Source organism: Malania oleifera, chromosome 2, assembly GCF_029873635.1.
Source record: "Malania oleifera isolate guangnan ecotype guangnan chromosome 2, ASM2987363v1, whole genome shotgun sequence".
In the NCBI taxonomy this organism is placed as follows: Eukaryota; Viridiplantae; Streptophyta; class Magnoliopsida; order Santalales; family Ximeniaceae; genus Malania; species Malania oleifera.
Genome location: NC_080418.1, coordinates 73,600,363 through 73,607,384, shown reverse-complemented (window position 1 = coordinate 73,607,384; position 7,022 = coordinate 73,600,363). Strand labels below are relative to the sequence as shown.

General features: G+C 39.7%; 1 non-coding gene across 1 annotated transcript; it reads right to left on the bottom strand.

The window, feature by feature from the left end:
* Positions 1 to 297: 297 nt before the first annotated feature.
* LOC131149954 (small nucleolar RNA R71) lies at positions 298 to 403 on the bottom strand. Its single transcript, XR_009135344.1, has one exon. It is a non-coding gene; the product is annotated as a small nucleolar RNA R71 (small nucleolar RNA).
* Positions 404 to 7,022: the final 6,619 nt, after the last annotated feature.

The following is a 7,022-nucleotide window of genomic DNA, read 5'->3' as shown; positions in this document are numbered from 1 at the left end:
CAGACGTTCAGGCAGCCCAATTTGAGATTAAGACTTCGATCATCTCGATGCTACCCAACTTTCATGGGAACTCTATTGAAAGTCCTCATCAGCATTTGGATGATTTCTTGGAAATTTTTTCCACCATCCCCATCCCTAATTTTAGTGATGATGCCCTCTGTCTTAGGATTTTCCCGTTCTCTCTAAAGGATAAAGCCAAATATTGGCTGACATCCTTAGAATCGAATTTGGTGACCAATTGGGCCACCATGCAACATGAATTTCTTAAAAAGTACTTCCCAATCGGGAAGACTAATCAGCTTTGGAGAGTCATCACAAGTTTCTCACAAATGGATGGGGAACTCTTTTTCGAGACTTGAGAGCGCTTTAGGGACCTGCTCCATAAATGCTCACATCACCAGGTCCCTAAGTGGCAATTAGTCCAAACTTTCTACGGAGGGTTGGCTGAGAGAGATAGGTCTATGGTTGATGCATCGTGTGGAGATACTTTCCTTACTAAGCATGAGAATGAGGCTTGGATTCTCTTCAAAAATTTGGCGAAAAATTCGCAACAGCACGTGGGTGCCACTCGTAGACTTCCTAATCAATCAAATTCCAAACCAAAAGGAGTTTATGAGTTGGCCACTGGCCCAGACCTAGCCCTGACCTTGCATACCATACCTGAAAAGTTAGATCAATGCCCATCCTTAGGACCGTAGACAACAGCATGTGCAAAGGTTTGTGCAATCTGCTATGACCCTTCCCATACATGTTACCATTTCCCTCACGCGCATTCCCAACTTGATCTTGTGTAGGAGGAAATAAAAGCCACTCAAAATTGGTATGATAAGCCATCTAACGACCCTTATTCGAGTACGTACAATCCCGAGTGGAATCCTAACTTCTCTTGGAGGCCGTAAGCTCTGGGTTTTCAAAGTCGAAGACCTCAACAAAATTCTAATGCTATGCCTCCACGCCCATATCAAAATTTCCAAAGTCACCTGGACTTAGCCTCTAAACCTTTAACCATTCAACATCCGCCTCCACCTCAACCCAAATATGATTCATTTCAGAAGACGGGGTGGACAACCCGTAAGTGAATTGAAGCTAACCGTCAGGTGGACCAGTAACTTGTTCACTCCCACTCCCAATCTATCACAAAGCTAGAAACTACCATGGGACAGCTAGCCGCTGCTTTAAGTAGAAGGGATGAGGGTAAGTTACCAAGTCAGCCCATCATAAATCCAAAGGGAAAATATGGGGTAGAATGTGAACCGAACGTTGGCCCCTCATCATACCCTGAGCCAAAGAAGACGAGGAGCATCTGAGCACAGGGGAGACCCAAGATGAAAAACTGGAAGTACTCAATGCGGATTCATGCACTCTCTCTTCCTCTAGATGGGTACACAGACCATTGAGTCTCACACCCACCACAAGAAGAACCACACCACATTTCGCTCCCCATAGGGCTTTCCATGGCTACTTAGTGACACGTCCAGTAGCCTCACGTGCACCCTCTTTATTTAGGAAAGAGGCTTCCAACGAGTCCATTTGAGACATGTTTAAACAAGTACGAATCAATAAGCCTCTGCTCAACAATATAAAGCAGTCACCTGGGTTTGTGAAATTCCTTAGGGACTTGTCAATGTAGGAGGCATAATCAAAGGTGCATATGGATGGTTTGGTTAAGCAGGTTGAGCATATGAGTTCCGTAATACTAAAGCACCTAGTTCCCAAACTAAAATACCCAGGCTCACCTACAATCCCGTGTGTAATTGGTAATTACACCATTGATGGGGCTCTTCTAGATTTAGGAGCAATTGTGAACATTCTTTCATACTTGGCCTATCAGAAACTCAACCCACGAGTGCTACAACCCACCTCGGTTTCCATATGACTTGCTGATCTATAACACCCTAGACCTACCACGTGGGACCCGGAGTGTTATGAGACCGACACGCATCTCTGATACCATTCACGCAGCGAAAATTAATAAAATAACCTCGAACATAATATACCAGAGTTCTATATTTGTACATCAACAAACTCATATCATATAGCCATGTTCTCCTTATTACAAACTTGGATGAAATAAAATAAAACATATAAACTAAAACATAACCGGTCAAATATCACTCACAAAACTACCACGCCTAGGAGCTATCTAAGCTCGATCACCTGGATAACCTGAAAAGATTTAACATATGACGGGGTGAGACAGCTCTTAGTAAGGAAGAAATAGTTTATAACAGTGTGTGGTTGAAGTGTTTAATATACAATTAAAATATCTATCCAAAATGTATTCAAAATCCATAAGTAGCCTAAAATATCGTTCCCACAATCACACAAAGTCAGCGTCTTTGCCATCCAATCACATACCCACAACCATCAATATTTTGCTAGTAATTCCTGAGAATAGGGACGTCTACCCACCCATTCAAGTAGGTTCCCTCTGCTCTAGTGCTAACACCAGGGCACTCACATTTCTCAGTCAGCCCTCAGGTTGTGTATCCATGTAAAGTCATCGAGAATAGGGAAGGTCACCCGCCCATACAAGTGGCTTCCCTCTACTTTGCTATCCACAAATAATTACCAGAGTATTCGCCTTCCTTAGCAAGCCCTCAAGTGGAATAATCTACTTTACCCAAAATACTTCATTAATTAAAGTCATACGTAGCCAACCATAATCCTTTCATAGAATTTCACACATACATCCATATCACAATCAATCCACACAGGATATGTATACAGTTTTAAATTTTTACCCACACAAGGTTGACATTCACGTAACATATGTTCGTTCACACATGGACCTAACACATACATCATACATGTCCACATAGTACTGGTCCACATAGGACTAATCAAACCACAACGTAAATGCCCACATAGGATTGGTCCACACAGGACACAAAATAACACTCCGTTCATGGTAAATAGGTAAACAACCTCCTTATACCACTGAAAATGTTTACCTCCCAATATAAACGTCAAATAACGACCTCCTCATACCAACCAATTTTATATGATGGTTATACAAGGTACGATATAACGACCTCCTCATACCACTGCCAACGCTATAGCGTAATTTACATGAACCACAACCCAAATCAATAGCAACCAATCATTCAACATATCCATAATTCTACCACAATATACACAACATCGGCATATTCAATCAGCTAGAAATCGCAATCAAACAATATTCGCATTCTCTATAATTCTTCATTCCACATTATTCACAATCATTTAATTATCAAAAATGGTTTCAACCACACGATTTTTCCCTAATATAATTTATTTATCTAAAAGCAATATTTTCAATACTAGTAATGGTTTAGAAAATTATACCTGTATATATATAGAAATTCATACTCGATATTCGACCCAAAATCAACAAAACGATACCCTGTAATCCAAAGTTCCAAATTCCTCAAATCTTTGTAAAACACCCTTTTAATACTTCCTAGGCTCCAAATGACAATATTTGCTAAGAAAACTCCAAAATAACTCACTTACCCTGGTTTTGGGATGTTTCTCAAACTTCTCAAATCGAAGATCCACTCCGCCTATATTGCAAAGAATCTTCACAGGAGTCTCATAGTAGCTTTTGATCGTCGAACCGAGTTAAATTTGACTCAGAATTGAAGATACAAGGTAGTAGGGCCGAATTTCTAGAGAGAGAGAGAGAGGACATGCAGGAAATTTCATGCAAAAATGAAAGAAACCACTATTTATACGCAAGGATTCATAGACAAGACACGTGCCTTCGTCGACGAGCCAAGATTGAATACTCATTGATGAGACTAGTTTGTTCGCCGACGAATGCTTGCTACTACCTTTACAAACTTATTCTTCCTTCCCTTCTATTTTCCTTATTATTTCAAATTGTTTAAAATTTCCTGAGTTGTTACATTCTTCCCTCCTTAAAAGAATTTCGTCCTCGAAATTCGTTAGTCACCCATTTACACACCATTAAGCTAATTAACCACATTCACAAATTCCAAACAACTCTAACATATGCAACATCAAATCATGCAAAGTCAAACAACATTAACACACATACTAACATAAACATATTACACATAAACATATTACCTGGGCCTTTATTGTTGCCCTCTTCATGCGTACCCAACATATAGATCCGCGTCGGGCCTCCTCCGCTACGAGGCACTGGATTGTTCTTTTGGTTCTGATTTTGGTTTAGAGCTGGTGCATTATTTGGAGGTTCTCAACATTCCCAAGCTATGTGACCCTATTTGCCGCATCTGTAGCATATAACACTCCTACCCCGACATTCTCCCCAATGCTGCTGATTACATCTAGGGCAATGGAGGCGTGACGAATCGCCCTGTTGTCCTCGATCACCTCTTTCTAACCCCTGGCCTACTGCATCTTTGTCTCTCCTCCACGATACTTGTCAGGAATTTGTTTGATTTCATGGAGACACATGCCTTTTCCTTCGTTTTGATGCCGCCGTCCCCCTCTGCAAACTCGACTCTGCCACCGTAGCTTTCTCCACCAACTGCGTGAAATCCGGAATTTGCAAGCAAGCCATATGCTCGTGGGTCCTCTAATTCGAGCCCCTCTCAAACCACCTCGACTTCTGATGTTCATTTGGAATCATAAAAGGTGCAAATGGGATAATTCCAAAAATTTAGCGGCATACTGCTGAACAGTGAGGCGCCCCTGAGTCAAGTTGAAAAATTCTTCTGCCTTTGCATTTTTTGTGGTGGTGGGAAAATATCGATCGTAGAAGACCTACTTGAAGCGACCCCAGGTCATTGCTATAGGTACCACTTGCTGTTCCTCTAATAGTTTCATAGAATGCCACCACTATTCAGCTTCTCTAGCCAGTTCGAAAGTCGCGAAGAGGACCTTCAACTCCTCGGCACAATTCAGCATAGCCAGTATTTTCTCCCTTTCTTGCATCCACATCTGAGCCTTAATCAAATCGGTGCCACCCTCAAAAGATAAGGGTTTAAAATGAGTAATCTGGTCAATGGTGCAACTCTGGTGCATTGGTGAATAGCTTGTTCCCCCAAAATTCCGTCTCATTTCTTCCCTAACCTGACGAGCAATTCCTTGTAACAGCCGAGAGGTGTCAATTTCGTCCCCGCTGGAACCTCCCATCTCGCTTCCTCCTCCTTCATCCATGCCCTTGCCTCTAGGATCCATCCCTGAACATAAATATACAACAAAGGCAACATAGAATCTCCATATCCTTATATACTTAACACAATCACAAAACATAAAACCAAATTAATATCCATATCCTCAATTAAACATCCAACATCCATTCATCCACAATCATCTGAACTTTCAAATTTAAATTCCAAATCTCACTTCCACTACTCGGAAACATCACCGTCGATGGATTTACCATGGTTTTCTGAAACCGTCGACTGATTCAGAAAATCACAAAAGTCCGTCAAAGGATTTCTACCTCCAAGCTACGAAACAACCTCAAACTGTCAATACCCTAATCTACCCATTCCTACCCTTATTCAACTCAAACCTATACTCTGGTATTAATCCTCCTACAGTTCGCAAGACCGTCGTGCTCTAATACCAACTGTAATGCCCTGGACCCGCCACGTGAGGCCCGAAGTGTTATGAGACCAACATGCGTCTTTGATATCATTCACACGGTAGAAATTAATAAAATAACCTCAAACATAATATACCAGAGTTCTATATTTGTACATCAACTGAAACCTAAGGTGTAGTCCCAAGAGGGGGGGTGAACTGGGTTATTTAAAATTTCTTTGATCCTTTTTGAAAGCATTTGTCTGTTTTTATAATCTCTTAAGGATTACTTGTATTTTTGTTAATTAGGCAATCCACACAAACTCCTATTTCCTCTAATAAATCCACAATCAATTAATTTACTATTCAAACACACAACAAGAAATTAATTTGGAATATTTAGAGGCCCTGTATATAAATGTACAACTCTTGTTGTTGGCTTTTGAATTTGAATATTACAATGACATCCAAATACTTTTTCAATATCAGAACTTAATTAAACCTTTAGCTAATAGGTTTTGGGTGTTAACCAATCAACGTACTTCCTTTCGGTTTCCACAAAAGATCAATTAACCAACGTACTCCCTTTCGGTTTCCACAAGCCCAAAAACAAATTAAACTTACGGTTTACTTAATTTCCAATATGTGTTACTTTATGATTAAAAGTATTAAAAATACACGCAGGTTATATCATTCTTGAAATTAAAAGAGAGTAAGGGAAATAGAGTGACACCACCACTTTTACAAGATTCGGCTTATACCCAGCCTACGTCCTCGCCTTAGGTCAACTACCTAAGCAGTTTACTATATCTTGTTCCTTTTGGGTGGAACAAAAACGTTACACAATTTACTCTTTTTTCAGGAGGAGAAACCTCTCTAAGCACTGACTTGTGCTTGGTCCAACGATTCAACAAACCTTTCAATCATTTGAAAGTACAAGTAGATAGAAGTAGATTTGTGTACAAAAAAATACTCTCAAAATTCAGAGCAGGTTGTGCAAATTAAGTTCTAAATTGTACTTCAAAAAACCAAAGCTAAATAGACATGTGAAGCTTTAAAGTTTTAGAAGTCACCGATGGTTCTTAAAGAGAATTGAATGCATCTCGGAAACAAGCTTTTGATTTTTCAATCCACCAAAAAACGTAGAGTTTTTCTCCAACAAAATGATGTGTGCAAAGGAAGCTTAAGGAGAATTTCAACGTAGGAAGAATTTCAGCGTTTTGATCTCTTTGGCTTGTCTTTTTTTTTGTATTCTCTCTAGTTTTTCATTACCTAAAGAAGGTATTAAGGTTTATGCAATATACATTGTTCATTCTAAGTGTAGTGAATAATGTCTTTTGATCCTTAGAATCTCGAATTATGCATTTATCTCTTTTGAACATTATTTCAAATCCTTTGTCGCTAAGTTAACTAATGCTTAGTAAATTATGCTTTAGACCATCTACTAACAAGACATCATCTATAGTAAGTGAGGAGTCTTTACCTATTTTACCAATTTTGATGATCTTGCCTTT